Raw genomic sequence first — 15,648 nt, 5'->3', positions numbered from 1 at the left:
TTATTTATATCTATTGTATCGTATGGTAAAATTCCTATAACTTGGCGTGTTACTACAATCTCATTCCAACTCTGTGTTCAGCGCCATCACCTCGGTAGCCTGAAACGGGCCATGATGGGAGGGTTACGTGAAAGAACTTGGCAAATGCTACAGATCAGGGCTTGATTGTTTGGCTGATTGTCTAGACACAACAAAATGATGGGCAAATGTTAATAATGATTAACAGACTGAACTTAAAAGTTTGTCATGTCTGTGGCCGTTACATTGTGGATAGCATAGAATTTGAGGAAATAGTCTTCCATTGTTTGAAAACTATTATCTGATTCAACAAAGAAATTGCTCACATGATTGATGAAAGAGTGATTTTCTTCCTCGTGTCTTTGTCATTTTGCTTTCTTCTTGTGAATGTAAACAAAAATATCAACTAACATTTGTACTGGGCCTACATCAATTGCAACTGTTCGTTGACTACAATTATGAAAATTTGGCAAAAATCAACAAGAGTTGTTGTTCTGTGAGAATCAATTGACTGTAAAAATTTGCAATAAAGGATATTCTGTATTTTGTTTTTATTTGTAAATTGTGCGCTATACACACTTTGTATCCAAAAAAATTTATAACCAACTTATATAGGGATACGCACACACACATTTAATTTTGGGAGAGTTGGTTGTCAAACACTTACCATCACACCACTGCATCTATATGACAAAGCAAGTGTATGATTAACGACATTCCAGAGAGCTGTTACCTTTGAGTGGGTATCTATCCACACCCCGCTCTGTTTTGTCTTTCTCCCTTCATTTCTATCTACCCAGTCATCTGAGTTCAAAGGTGGGGAGTCATCAAGGAATCTTCCAACCCCTTCGCATTTCACTGATTTTTTCTTCGAAATATGTCATGATATTCATGGTTGCACATGATGGGAACTGTTTCCAGATTTGAACCCAATTGAGAAATGCCTCTTCCCAGTGATTCTGCTCGTATAACACGCAGAGCACAGACTGCAGCAGAGGACACGGTTGCCAGAGAGAGAGCATGGAGGACAGAGGAGCAGAGATTCTGTGTTTTACCCAGGTACTTCAGCAAAGTGACTCGGGGCATTGGTCAATCTAGGGGAAGCCAAGCTCTGCAAAAACAATCAAGAAAGGTATATAATCAATATACAAAGGGGACTTGGGGCAGTTCATGAGGACAGACCAAGAGTTAGGCCCCTGCAAAAAGGAAAGTGACATCCCAGTGTAGATCCTACAGAAACAAGACCAGGATATGCAGGATAGGATAGGCAGAGTCCATGAGGACAGATCCAGAAGGGAGTGCAGGGGCTGCTCTCAGGGTGGGGCCAGTGGAAACTGACACGCAGGGGTGAGGCTGAACCAATATGGGCAGCACTCACCTCGGCCCCCGGGCAGTAGGGGCCTCCCAGCTGTGTCTGGAGACAGGACTTGGGCACCAGGGGCTTCAGCACCTCCTCATAACGCAGATGCTTCTCAATGGAAGCTCCCGGAGGAGGAAATTAGGAAAGAGGGTGGAGCATGGAGAGACGCTGGGGAGTGGTCACTGTGAGGCTGCGGCCTCCCCGGAGACCCCGACCCACAATCCTGCCTGCAAGAGGTGGCTTCTCCATGGAGCTTGTTTCTGAGGCTGCCTTCAGCATCTGTGTCCATAGGACAGTCATAGTTATGTGCAAGGCAGACCCCCTCTCTGCTTGGATGTGCTTTTCTACACCAAGAATAAAGCTCCTAGCTGCCTCCCTTTCCTCCTCCCCACATCTCTCCAGAGCCCTGCCCTTGCTTAGGTGGACTCCTTTCCTCTCTTCGAAGGAGAGAGAAGGGGAGCTCCTTGCTGCACCCATAATGCACTGGGACTCACCCTGTTGTTGGTAGCAGTATCTTGCTAAATATCATTCTCAGAAGTGGAAATCACTAATGCTTAAGTCAACTTCTGGGAGAATGAGTATACATATAATTTAGTTTTCAATTCACTGGGAGGGCTCAATAGTTCTGCCGTTTTCACTGAGTCCTGTATTTAAAAGTCTGTGGTCAATGTTGATCTTTGAGATCTGGACCGGGCAGACCCAACTTTACTGATGTGGTCCAGGTTCTGTAGCCTGAGCTTCGCACAACCTGGTAAGCAGTACATCCTGTTCAGGATGTGGCTCAGCTTCCTCTGATTGTGTTCCAGGTCATAGGTAGATAGATTGCAAGGAAATTAAAGTGTATTTGTAGCTGGTAATTTGGAATTTGGATTGTAAAGACACTAGCCAGTCAAGGCAACCACAATATCTCAGGATGCAAAAGGGCTTGACTCCACTTAGTGGGAAAATGCAAGTTAAAGATGTGGCTTCATGCTTCCTCCCGCAGAGCAAGAAGCCGACCCGTCCTCTGTCCAAGGAGACGGGTTCCAAGTTCATTGTGGCCGACCTTGGGAGGCTGACCATGCCCAGGGTCAGACCGCAGGTGGCCTTGACATTAAAGACCCTATTCTCTTCTGTCCCTTCCTTCTGCCACAGTGTCCCCTGGTGCTTTGAGCTGGAAATACTTGTCCCAGCTCCAGCCCAAAGGAAACTGCCTACTTAGCAGAAGCCCCTGGCTAGTCCTCATTCCCCTAAAACACAAGGATGCTACAACACTTCTCACACTTACTCCCCAATCACACTAGAACATTCCTTAAGGGAAGCATGCCACCTGGTTACTCAACTGTCTGCAATCTCACAGGAGTCATTCATTCTTTTATTTTTTCTCACCTCATCTCATCCCGCCTCGAACAATTATATAATGTTGGGTGGGCATGCACTCTATTAAACAGCTGCTGGGAATTCCCCTTGGGAGCCAGAGGCAGAGCAGGCTGACTTCCGTGTTTCCCTGTGTTTAAGATCGCAAACTACCCTGGCTTCCCTTGGACAGGGACATGGAAGGCCCTATCCCTGTGCCCAGACCAGCACAGCAAGTGAGGCGGGGTGGGAAGGGAGGGCTGCTCCAGAAATAAGGACTACTCGGAGGCGTTTCATTATGGCCCCTTGCCAGGCTGCCAGCTGTATTATTATTTTCTGCTTGCTCAGGCTCCGTCCACTTCTGGTCCTGGAAGGGAAACACTGGCCGATGCTGTAGTACGTTTATCATCTTCAGGCTTTGTGACTAACCACAGGACTGCATGGAACATTCCCTGAAGAAATGGAAGCACCCCGCTGTTAGATCAAAAGGAGCCGTTCCGCAGCTCTTTGTAATTTGGCTGCTGTGCTGAGAGGCTGCTTGGCCTGGGCTGTGGGTGTGGTGGCTCTCATCACATTGCGCCGAAATTCGCTGCACTGTTTGCCCAGCTGGTGTCTGTTTAGAGAGCTATTTAGATTCTCCTGTGGAAAGGAAAGCTTCCCATTCTTGGAGAAACCACAGTGATTAAGTACATATAAGAGAAAAGCATTATGATGACTAATCAGAACAAAATCAATGATTCCCTTTTTGCATTATAAATGATGATGTTTATAGTCAACAGCTTTTAGCAAGAGCCCAAGTGTGACTTTGGGGTGGGGCAGGGGGAGAACCACATAAATGCCACTGAGAACGGGACCTGTCAGTTAAGAAAAGAACTGGAAACAAAGATGGGATCAGGGTGCCCATAGAAAATCTGACCTGGCAAATTCTTAACCTTTGTAATAGAAAATACTATCTGAGGAAACGAGTATTTTTGGTTAGCTTACATGCAGCCATTTGAGGCTACCCAACCTAGTCTCTCTGTCCTGTGGGACGCTTTCCACAAAACCTGACTTGAAGCCTGAAGGATCTTGTGTTCCCCTAAATTTCCATGCAGCCGAGAAAGTGGGAAGACACGTCCGTAGGAACCCATCAGTGACAGGGCGCTCACCACCTCATGAGACTGTTCCGGCTTTTGAACAGCTTTAATTGTTGGAAAGGCCTCCCTCACATTTGGTTGGAAATTGTCTCCCTGTCATTTTTATCTATTGGTCTCCATGCTGCCCTTTGGAACTATATGGAAAAATCTAGCTCTCTCCACACTGCGGTTCTTGCAACATTTAAAGATAACGTAGTGTTTGCACTGTGTTATTTATAGTCTCCTGTCTGAATGTCCTCACTGTGTTCTGATTTGAAGGAAGAACACTGGTCACCTGTCTGCCACTTCCTACCAGAGTCCCCTGGTAGTGATCATGGGGGGTCCAAATGTTGCTCATATATGGAGATCTGCCGCCTCCTTTGTTCATGACACAATACTTTTATTAATTAATCCATCCTAAGATCTCAGTTAGTTTTTGTTGGCAGCTGTGTCATACTGCTGGCCTGTGTTTACCTTAAAGTCTGAAGAGCAATCAACCTCCTGTTCCCTTAAATTTCAGTATACCTGGAGGGTTTGGGAAGAAGAAGAAGCAAAAATTTTGACCTAGTTACTGTCAACTTGTTGCTTTTATCAAGGCCTTTGAATGTCGCATTTGATATTAGAATCTTAAGCAAGTGGATATATTACGTTGATATGTGGCTCTGCATATTGTCGCGTATGTGATGTGATAGGATCACACTAAAATTTATGTTCTCTTTTGGGAATGGTGGCTGGAGCTCTGTTAGAGTTTAAAAGGAAGTATATGTGCAGTTGAGGCACAGGGCGTGCACAGGAGCAGTTGAACAAGCGGAAGGTGTTATTCTCAATAAGGAGCTGACCCCACCCCATTGAGAAATTTAAGGACACTTGTAGGCAGTGTTTACAGAGCCACGGGAACTTCCTATGACCGTTTGTAAATATCTTTTGGGTGCCTCGTGCTGATGTTAGGTTCTGGCTTAGCAAAATGCTACCAGGCACAGTCCCAGCCTTCAATGTCAAGGAAAGCCTTTGTATAACTACCTTTGTACCTTACACAGAGCAGACCCTCCAAAATCGTTTGTTGGGTGAGCACATTCATTCAAAAATATATTTGTTATACCTTCCCGAATCAATAGATAGGACCTATGGAGGTACCTGCTTTGAAGTGGACAGAGCCTGTTCAGAACATCTCTCTCTATCTCTGCCATCATTGGACAACTGTCAATCTCATGACCGTTGCAGACTAGAGAATGGCTGACCGAGAGGTGGGAGGCCTGGCCTTGGAGAGTGCAGGAGCAGCTTCGATCTTCCACCTCCCCTGCCCAATCTTTAGCCCAAATCCCAGGAGCCAGAGCAGGTGTCTCCTTTCTTTGAATTTCTTTGCCATTTATAGCTTATATTAAACACTTGGGCATTTACAAATTTAATTAACAAGACTGTTAACTTTTCCCCACGAGTATATTTTGCTTCCCCAGCTAGATGGTCTGATCATTTGTATTCTCCACAGACCTCAGTATGGGATTTTGCCCATCAAAAGGTCAATATAAATAGATGTGGAATTAAACCATGGAGACCTGAGAGGAGTTGGGCTCTCCTTCAGAAGAAAGATCAAGAGAAAAAGGGAAACAGACATTTGGGAAATTCATACTCTGTGCCAGGCACTGTGCTGGGAACTTTATATTTGTTATTTCCTATAATCACTGTAAGACTTTCAACTAAGTATTATTATCCTAACTTTGCAGAATAGGAAACAAAGTCTCAGAGAAGTTAAAAGAACTTATCCAAGTTCCTTCCTGCAGGAACAGCAGTGCAAAGGAGCCTGTCCACCCCACATGAAGGTGCAGAGGGGCTGGAGGTGAAGATACTGTTTGTGGCTGCTGCTGCCATGCGGCCACCTTTGAGTTATAAATCAGGACCATCTCACTGATGAGGAAAGGTAGGAGAAAGGCCAAGCCTGAACGAACAAAGAGGCACATAAATAAGAAAGGAAAAAGGGACCATGAGGAAGGAGAGAGAGGGAGAGACAGGAAAATTCCAGATTACTTATAGTTCTCCAAGCAGGCAGGACCTCACATCTGCTCAGTAGAGCAAAGTGCTCATCAGTGAAGTAATTTGTAAACCCCTGGGGAGGCACAGCCATGACTTGAGTTTTTATTAGTCCATTTCTCCCTGAAGGAGAGAGTATTCTTAGCTATAGAAGACAAGGACTTTTAATGGTGTTCTAAAGCTCCAAAAAGCTGGATTTCCACAGGATGGAAACAAAAAAACAACCCACCATTTGGGAAAAAGTATTTGCAAGTCATATATCCAACAAAGGGTTAATCTCCATACTATATAAAGAACTCACACAACTCCACAACAAAAAATGAAACAACCCTATCAAAAATGGGCAGGGGACGTGAACAGACATCTCTCCAAAGAAGATATATGGATGGCCAATAGGCACATGAAAAGATGCTCATCATCACTGATCATCAGGGAAGTGCAAATCACTAAGATATCACCTTACACCTATTAGAATGGCAAAAATAACCCAAACAGAAAGTGACAAATGTTGGAGAGGTTGTGGAGAAAAAGGAACCCTCATACACTGCTGGTGGGAATGCAAACTGATGCCGCCACTATGGAAAACAGTATGGAGATTTGTCAAAAAATTAAAAATAGAGATACCATATGACCCAGCCATCCCACTACTGGGGATCTATCCAAAGAACTTGAAATCAGCAATTCCAAAAGTCCCGTGCACCCCTATGTTCATTGCAGCATTATTTACAATAGCCAAGACTTGGAAGCAACCTAAGTGCCCATCAACTGATGATTGGATAAAGAAGATATGGTATATATATGCATACAGACAATGGAATACTACTCAGCCATAAAAAGGATAAAATTGTCCCATTCACAACATGGATGGACCTTGAGGGTATTATGTTAAGTGAAATAAGCCAGACAGAGGAAGACAATCTCTGTATGACTCCACTCATATGTGGAAGATAAACATGTACACAAAGAGAACAGATTAGCGGTTACCAGGGGAAGCGGGCGTTGGGGGTGGGCACAAAGGGTGAAGTGGTGCACCTACAACATGACTGACAAACAATAATGTACAACTGAAATTTCACAAGATTGTAAACTATCATAATCTCAAAACAAATTAAAAAAAAAAGAAAGCTGGATTTCCAATCATTGGACCGTATTTGGAAACTTTACTGCTCAGGTTAGCACTACCTTCTACTATAGCAATAAATAAACCTTGAGATCTCAATGGCTTACACAATAAAGATTTCTTTCTTGCTCATGAAAATTCCAGTGTGGGTTGGGTGTGTCTTTAGGGCAGCTATCCTCCATGCAGTGACTCGGTGATCCAGGCTGCTTCCATTTTGGGAAACCACCATCCCAGCACAGGGCTTTCAGATTGCTGTGGAAACCAGTGTGGGAGAGTCAAGCACCAATTTTAAATGCTTCACCGTGGCAATGCCACAGATCACTTCTACTAACAGCCCATTGGCCAGAACTCGTCACATGGTACAGCCTCACATGACGTCCGACACTTCGTTGGGAAGAGTAAGGGAATGCTTGGGTACTCAATGACTATTCAATGTCTCTGACACATTTCCCTTACTCTCTTCTTCCCAAAACCCTTTTTAAGGCAGATCATTGCTCTTGAGATAGAACACAAAATCCATAAGATAGCTTGTCAGGCCCCTTGCCTTGGCCAGCATGTTGCATTCACGCTGGACATTTTTCAGGTCTTTTGGCTCAACGTGCATTCTCTTCCCTACTGCCTTGAAATACTCTTCTCCATCTGTTTTTTCCTGGCTAACTCCTGTGATTATTTGTATTGAGATTTTAGATATTACCTCCTATGGAAACCTTTCCTGAAGCTCTAAATCTGGGCTACGAGTCCCTTCTTTGAGAATCCAGTTATTTCCACCATTACATTGCACTGTGGAACTTCACTATTTGTTTGTTTATGATGTGTTGGGTAGTGGGCTCTCTGATGCTTGGGTCCATTGCCAGACCAGCCCCTAGAGACAATGGGCAGCTCAGAGAAGATGCCTAATTGGTGTACGTTGGATGGAGGAAGGAAGGGATCCTTCTAAGGCAGAATGTGTCTGATGATACTGTTGTACATTTGATTCTAAAGTTAGTCAGGAAAAGAAAATGCACTAGACGGGCCAAGAAACTTTTGAAAACAAAGATTAATAAGGGGAGCTTCTTAGTTTCCTTGATGTGAAAATGAACTATAAAATTACAGTTATTAAAGACTGAGATGCTGGCCCAGGATTAGACCAAGAGATTAACAAAATAAATAACCGATGTTGCAGTTTTGAGTCCAAATTCTGCAGGGCAGGCCAGGCAGGCTAGAGACTCAGGCAGGGTTGCTATGTTGCAGAATTGTTGCTTGTTCTGAAAACATCTGTCTTTGCTCTTAAAGCCTTCAACTATATGTGGAAAATTGGTATATTGATAAAGGAGGCATTTTAAATCAGTGGAGAAAGGATGAATTATTGAACAAATAATGTTCACACAACTGGTTGTTATTTGATAAAATTAAAAAACAATAAAGTTAAGATTTAAGAAATTAAAAGATTAGAAAAGAAAGTTATATCTCTAACTTATACCATGTACAAAAAGTAAAATTGAAATGATTATAGACGTAAACATAAAAAATTTATGAACTACTAGTAAAAACATAGGAAATATTTCCTTTACGTTGGCAAGGCATTTAAAAAATGTCATCTGACCCAGGATTCATAATGGTTTAAAACAATGGATTTGATAACTATGAAACAAAACTCTTCTAAATAACTAAAAGCAATATAGCACCAATTAAAAGGAACACACGAAACTGGGAGAAATCTTCACAATATGTAATTTGAAAAGCTTAATATCTAAGTACCTACAAATCAGTTAGAAAGCAATTAACAATCCAGTTAAAAATGGGCAAAGGATATGAAAAAGTAATTCATAGAAGAAAAAGTATAAATAGTTTATAGAAAGAAGACATGCTTACCCTTACTGATAATCAAATTAATACAAATTAAAACCATGAAATAGCGTTTCCTCCGTGAGATCCCAATTATTAAGAAGTTGAATTGTACTCAGTTTTTGATGATGGTTTAATATTTTAGAGAAAAATTGACAACATCTATTAAAAAGAAAAAAGTGCCCATATTTTTAACCCTACAGTTATACTTCTTCACCTATAGGAGACTGGTGAAGTGGCTTATGGAATATTATTCACTGTTTAAAGGCATGAGGTATATTTGCTATACATATCTGTATGGAAAATGTCTATAAGAGAGAGATTTAAAAAATAACTTATAGAATAGTATGCAATACGTAATCCCGTTTTGTTAAAAATGTGTGCATATGTTTTATATATGCATGAGAAAAAAGCCTGGAAGGAAATATAGCAAACTGTTAACGGAGGTAACTTCTAAGGAATAGGATTTGGGGAACTTTCATTTCTTATTTTCCATATTTTAGTATTATTATTTTCTTAAATAAATGTGATACTTGTTTATATTACTTAAAAAAAAAAGAGATTCAAAAGACACTGCTTAGTTTATCTTAGCAAAGCTTTGACTAGTTAGATAGGACCTTAGGTACCAAAAAATGCATGTTGTGCCATGCCATTCATTCATTCATTCCTTCGTTTGTTCATTCATTCATCAAGTATGTAGGGACACAATTGTTGTGTGAGGTCTTTTTCCCTATGTGACTCTCACCTATGTAATTTTCTTTGCCATTTTAGTCCAGAAAAGGAATCAGTTGGAAATAGTTAAGAACCTAAAGCAAAGGATGTTTGTGAGGGACCCTGTCGTAAACCCGGCAGGGGGCGCTGTGGCTGGCAACCGAGAGCTGACCAGTTGTTTGCCTGGATGTCTGAGAAAGACCCTTTCTATTTCAATCTGAAAGATTCATGTTGGAAGAGAGGATATTTTTATATAAAAAAAGAAAAACCCCTTCATAGTCATTTTATGGGTTAACGTTGTGTTGGCGGTCTCTACTTCAGAGCTATCAATCTTGTTCCTAGGTAGGCCTTTGGTGGCAATGCAGGGAATTAAATGGACGTGCTCAAGTCATGCACTCCAAAGATAGCTGGATACATGTCAAATCTCATTATAATGAAAGATTAAAATGAACGAGTACGCTTTAAACTTTATCCTGTCTTGGCATTCAAATGCCACATGACTGTTGGTTTACTGAATGCAAAACCAGAATAATGTGACTGCACATTGTCTTGCGTATGTGGTGACAGCAGACTTTGTAGGCATCGCAAATTTGCCCTCATGCCTTCAAATGCAATTTTGTTTTTGCTCCTGTTTTTGGTCTGTATGAAATTATATTGCGTTGTGTCGTTCATTTAACATGAAACTAAAGCGTGCTTTGGTAACCAAGTCTTAGATTTAAATATATGAAATACAAGGATATTATTCTGAAAGATTTTTGGATGGCTTTGAACATATGAAACATAAGTTGTGATTATTCATATCGCAAAATGACACTTAGCAATAAAAATACTCAATGCCATTTCTTTAAAGAGCCATTTTCCTAAGTCAGATAAAATATGATGTAGTCAATTTTTATGCCACTGTAATGAAGTCAGATATAGTATATTTTACAATTAAAATATCCCAAGTCCTTCAAACTCAATTTGAGTCGTGGTAAATATAAATGGGAGAGATCCTTTCCTTTCTTTTCTCTCTATCCTTTCATCTTGTATTTTACCAAATTGTCGTTTCAGACAAGTAAGCTCCTGCCCCTAGCACACATTTAGAATTGCCGTACAGTCAGAGATGTCCATCAGCTGAAGAGGGGGCAAGGCTATACAAAGCTGAAAAGGAGCTTTGGCCATAGTTAGGGACAAATAGAAGTGCACAATTTATGCAGTTTGTCTGGCTAATTAAAGCAAAAACCCACAGTAGTGAACTGTAAGAAGGTGCCCCATGGGATAGAATTTATAATTTAAAACAATTCTGGTTTTTCTCCATTAACTTTATTGGTTAAACAGGTAGACTTCCCGAAAATTTGTGGTTAATCTCTCAGGTTCAATGAATGTATTAAGGAAATGCCAACATCTTAGCTGCTATAAAGATTTCTTTCTTTAAAAAAAAAAAAATCTAAGGACGTAAGTTTGAAAAAGATAAAAAAAGAGTCCACATGATTTTGCAAGTCATTGTACCTTGTGCCTTTCCTGAAATGACCTCTTTATATCCAGCTTATTGACCTTATTGATGTCCAAATGCAAGGCTAGTGTTTAGGGCTTGTGCCAGACTCAGTTTACGTACCCGCCGGATCTGCACCCCCCTCCTGTTTATTGGCTGGAGCAGACCCAACAATGACTTGTGCTGTTCCTGCAGTGTCAAAGTCAGCTTACTGCTGCTGCTAACACCACCGCTGCAGGTCAAGCTGCTCTCAGTGCAGCACTGACTGGCACAAAGAAGTCGCTGCATCTGAAGAGGCTAGGTGATACCTCTTGAAAGTGCGGAGAAATTAAAACCCCATGGGGCCAACTTTGCCCAGTTGGAGACAGCAGATAGGAAAGGGCCGGTCAACGAATTCTTTTATTTCTCCCCATGCCCCAAAACTGTTCTGAGATGTAGTAGTCCCTCCAACCTTCCTGAAGATATCATGTGGGGCTGCGCAATCAGACGGGCTGTTACAAAGCTTTGGCCAACTTGGTACTCTGCACCCTTGCATTTGGGCTCCCTCTCCTCTGCCTCACTGCCCTTCCCCCCAACCCCTCCTTCTCTAGGCTCTCACTTTCTAGTGAACTGTTAGCACATAAACATATGACCCAGGGTCTATTGTCTAGAGAACCTGAGCCAAGAGAGACAGAGACTGTGTTGGCTCTGGAAAGCAGACCCTCTGGTGGGCTTTGGCAGTGGTAAGTGCATGGTGACAACCTCTGGCATATGGTAGCTTCACAGTTACTTTTATCTGAAGTTAATGAGGACAAAGAGGAGGTGGAGATAAAGTATTGAGATATCATCTCATGGTGGCACTTGATCCATCTTGGGGCAATGATAACTATAAGGATTGTGATGTGGGATAATCACTTTTGAAGGCATTGGAAGCCTTGCAAAGAGAAAAATAATAGGTACAAGGCAGTTAATTGCTATCGTGAGTCTCTCTCCGAAAGCCAGGGTATTCCTACAGTAGCTTTAAAGGAGGTTCTCATCTCCTAAAGCTGCAGGGCAGAAGATTTTAAAATTAAGATCTGATTATAAGGGTGGCAGAAGTGCAGAAGACTAAATGTACAGCCTTAATGGCTCCTCAATGTCAAAGAAAATTCCCTGATGGGAAAAAAGTGGGACCTTGAGACTTTGGATGGTGACCTTTGCCTGGCTGAGACTGAGAATATTGGATCCCAAATGGCCTGAAGCTTCCTGTCTGGCAGAAGCTGTCTCCAGCAACTTAAAGAGATCAACCTCCCCTTCCCCGGGGATTACATCATGACCTCACAGACGAGATGCTCCACAGCTGACCATTGTTTTTCTCAAGATCTGTCCCCATCACCCCTCGTTGTCTCCTGGCTAATGACCAGAGTTAGGTCTGAGCACAGCTTCGGTGGGGAAGTACACTCCCTGCTCCAAGAGAAAACAATCTATGTGTCAGAGGACTTATAGGAACTGACAAATGTCTATCAGCAAAGACATGTTGGGGTGGATCTTGAGAGTGTTAGATTGTCATGGTCACCTAGAGCTGGTCTTAAAAGTCTGTTGGAGTGACTCTTTGACATTTACACGGGATCATGGTCTCCAATTGATAAGGCAGAGATGACAGGCTATGAGAAAGGTAAGGCTCAAAGAGTTGGGAATATTAGAATGGATTTGCTACATAAAACCCCACAACTCTCCACTTAACTATGTTTCTTGAAGGAGACTGGAGGACATTTCCTTCTGAAGTCAATAGGAATGCACAGGTTAAGGGCTCACTCATCCTTAAGAGGTCAGCATTTGTCTTCTGTAGGCCGGGGCTAACAGTGACAAACACTGCCACAAAACTGGGCTCCTTAATGTTAACGGGGAAAATGAGATTCCAGAATTATTGGACGGGGTGGCAGTTCTTAGCCCCCAGAGGCAAAGGTGGCTGTAATTATCATCATCAGAAGCACTGCAGAGTAGCAGTTAGAGTGCCCTAACCTCCAGAGATTTGTAGGATTGGCAAATAGATCATGGTGTTCCTAAACAGGAGACAGATGGATGACTAGGATGTTAAAATTGTATAATAATCATAAAAAAGCAAGCAGAAGGCTAACATCAGTCCTTGCAGTGGAAAATTGTGGCTTCTCAGTTTTCAACTATCAGTTTACACATCTAGAATCCATAGATTCTAAATTCATAGGAGATCCCCTCAAAGACAGACACTACTATTTCCTACAAGTGTACATGAAAATTTATTCTTCTAATCCTCTTCTTCAAGAGATCTGTAGATATTTCCCCAGGTAACTAGTGCTAGAGAATGGGGACTCCTATATGCAAAGTCTGAACTGACACTGATACCAGGAGATCTGAAATGCCACATACTGGTCCCAGAGTTAGATCAGCAGCTTTAGGAGGCCAAGTGATGAGCTAAGTTTTACCTAAGTCCTTTTCATAATGGGCCCATTGTTTCCACAAAATTACCCTGTGATTATTTCATAGGTCCCCAAATGCAATAGATATATTTGGGGTTGGCAGAACTCCCAATGGGTTTCCTGGCTTGTAGATTATGGGATACCATGGTAGGAAGGGCCGAGTAAAGCTACCTGAAACTATTCTTCAAGATAGTACATCAGAAATAATATTTCATTCTAGGGGGAATTATAGATATTATTACCACCATCAAAGACATAAAGGAGGCAAGATGGTGGTCCCCATAATATCTCCATTCAATTCACCTATTGTGTCCCTTCAATTACCAGATGAAGTAGGCCACCTTAAACTTATTCAGGTGATAATCTCTTTGAAGCTGTGGTATTGGATGTGCTATATTTACTGGTTAAGATTAACATATGTTCTCAGACTTGTATGTGATTACTGACCTGGCAAATGCTTTCTTCTCAATCCCCATCAACAAGGAAAATCTATAGTGGTTGCCTTCATATGTGAAGAACAGCAGTATACATTCACTGTCTACATGTCTGCAAGGACCTTGCTCATCCTGACATGACACAGAACATCACTATGACCCACCTATTGATGACGTCATGCTACTTGGACTTGCTGATCAGGGAGTGGCAAGTATCATTGATGCCCTAATACAGTGGTTCTCACTCAGGGGATTTTAACTCCCGGGCGACATCTGAAGATGCCTGGAAACATTTTTGGTTGTCACAAATTGGGGATTGTGAGCAGCTGGTATTTGGTAGGTAGAGGCCAGGGATTCTGCTGTATACGCGACAATGCTTAGGACAGCCTCTCATCCTCTGACAAAGAATTATCTGGCCCAAAATTTGAATAGTGCTAAGGTTGAGAAACATGGCCTTAGTGAGACATCTGTGTACCAGAGGTGGGAGATAAACCTTATGAAAATTCAATATCTCTTACATCAGTGAAGCTTCTAGGGGTTCAATAGTCTGGGGATTGCCAGACATTTTTTTTTTAAGTTAAAGGATAAATGTGACATCTTAGGCACTCAAAAATATTTGCTGAATGAGTAAATGAATGAAAGACATACAGGAAGAGTTCCCTGTGCAAAGAGAAGGTTGCTTGAGAGAGAGAGTTTCCCAGAGAAAGGCGGAAGTTTGCTGTGGCCAGCGGCCAGGAGACGGGGTGGAGGTGAAGGTGGGAGAAGGCTGTGGTTTATATGGTTTACATGCTATTTATTTAGACACCTGCCCACGGAAGGTGGAGGACAAACAAGTGGCTTTCATCAAGGGAGAAACAAGGCCAGGTTTGTATTCTAGAATGATCACTTTATGGCTGGTTAGAGAGGTTGTCCTGAAAGACCATGAGACTGGAGTCAGATAAACTAGCCTGGTCCCTATTTGTAACAGTCCAGTTGGGGAGCGATAAACACCTCTTCTGGGACAGAATGGAAATAGAATAAAGGAAGAAATAAATTCCAGAAAGAGTTGGGAGGAAAAATGATCAGGATTTGGTGACTGAATTGGGAACGTGGGTTGAGAGAGAAGAAGGAGTGGAAGAAAACTCTCAGGTCTCTATGTCTTTGGGTAACTGGAGCACACAGGAGTAAGTCCAGTTTTAAGTGACAGGTCGTGAGTCTTGTTTTGGATATTTGCAATTTAAAGATGCGGGGCGTACAAGAGGAGGTGTGCAGTTGGCCACTGGAAAGGTGCATTTACAGTTAAACCCAACTATCCCACTTCCGTAGGAATTGACCTTCCAGTCAGACCTGGACATGTACAAAATGACTCATGCACCATGCTATTTGTTTCAGTCTTGTTTGAAAAAGCAAAATACTGGAAACAGCAGAAGGGGAAGGGTTAGATAAACTATGGTGCCTCTGTACAATGGACTGCCGTGTAGCTGTACAGAAGAGTAAGGAAGCTCTCAGTGAACTGATTCCGAAAGATCTTTGGGGCACATTGTTAAGAGAAACAACAGAAACAACAAACCAAGGTGCCAAACAGTGTGTGTAGTATGTTCTTACCTGTGTAAGAAAGAATGAAAATAAGAACATATATAAGAAATAAGAACACATAATAAGAAAATACATTTGTATTTACTTGTATATGCATAAAGAAACACAAAGGATATAAGATACTAATCAAAGAAGGGTGCCTTATAAGGCCGGTGAAGAGCGGAGTAGAAGAACCCAGGGTAGGAACAAATCTTCCCAATGAATATCTTTTAGATTTGAAACATGTGAGTGTATTACCTATTC

The 15,648-nt window shown here is 42.0% G+C and overlaps 1 long non-coding RNA gene across 1 annotated transcript; it reads right to left on the bottom strand.

Annotated features, from left to right (window-relative positions):
- Nucleotides 1-3,004: 3,004 nt before the first annotated feature.
- LOC139079864 (uncharacterized) lies at nucleotides 3,005-13,957 on the bottom strand. Its single transcript, XR_011533853.1, has 3 exons — nucleotides 13,844-13,957; nucleotides 7,081-7,225; nucleotides 3,005-3,165 (listed from the first exon to the last, which is right to left on the bottom strand). It is a non-coding gene; the product is annotated as an uncharacterized lncRNA (long non-coding RNA).
- Between the last annotated feature and the right edge of the window lie 1,691 nt (nucleotides 13,958-15,648).

The sequence above is a fragment of the Equus przewalskii genome, chromosome 27 (genome assembly GCF_037783145.1).
Source record: "Equus przewalskii isolate Varuska chromosome 27, EquPr2, whole genome shotgun sequence".
In the NCBI taxonomy this organism is placed as follows: Eukaryota; Metazoa; Chordata; class Mammalia; order Perissodactyla; family Equidae; genus Equus; species Equus przewalskii.
Note: the sequence above shows the minus strand (reverse complement) of the source record. Positions and strands in the feature narration are given on the sequence as shown.